This window comes from Priapulus caudatus, unplaced genomic scaffold, assembly GCF_000485595.1.
Source record: "Priapulus caudatus unplaced genomic scaffold, Priapulus_caudatus-5.0.1 Scaffold2246, whole genome shotgun sequence".
Taxonomy (NCBI): domain Eukaryota; kingdom Metazoa; phylum Priapulida; class Priapulimorpha; order Priapulimorphida; family Priapulidae; genus Priapulus; species Priapulus caudatus.
Window position 1 is genome coordinate 46,798 of NW_014579307.1, and position 474 is coordinate 47,271.

The following is a 474-nucleotide window of genomic DNA, read 5'->3' on the forward strand; positions in this document are numbered from 1 at the left end:
GAAGAGAAGGGAGGGGTGGGGGAGAGAAGGGAGGGCTGGGGAGAGAAGGGAGGGCTGGGGGAAGAGAAGGGAGGGGTGGGGGAGAGAAGGGAGGGCTGGGGGAGCAAAGGGAGGGCTGGGGGAGAGAAGGGAGGGCTAGGGTGGAGAAGGGAGGGCTGGGGGAGAAGGGAGGGCTGGGGGAGAGAAGGGAGGGCTGGGGGAGAGAAGGAAGGGCTGGGAGAGCGAAGGGATATATCATTGCAAGCAGTAAGAATCAAGATACTTAGCACACTTCACTACCAACATCGACGACACTAACTCTCCACTCGTTATTAAGACATCCATACGTCGCCATTATCTCGCGCGTTCTCGCGAGAGCGCGCTTAAGGGCACGGTTATCTGTGCAGGAAACAGTCGGGCATGAATTAATCACCGGCAAAAGAAATTTAATTCGGCGCTGCTGCTGCTGCTGCTGCTGCTGCTGCTGCTGCTGCT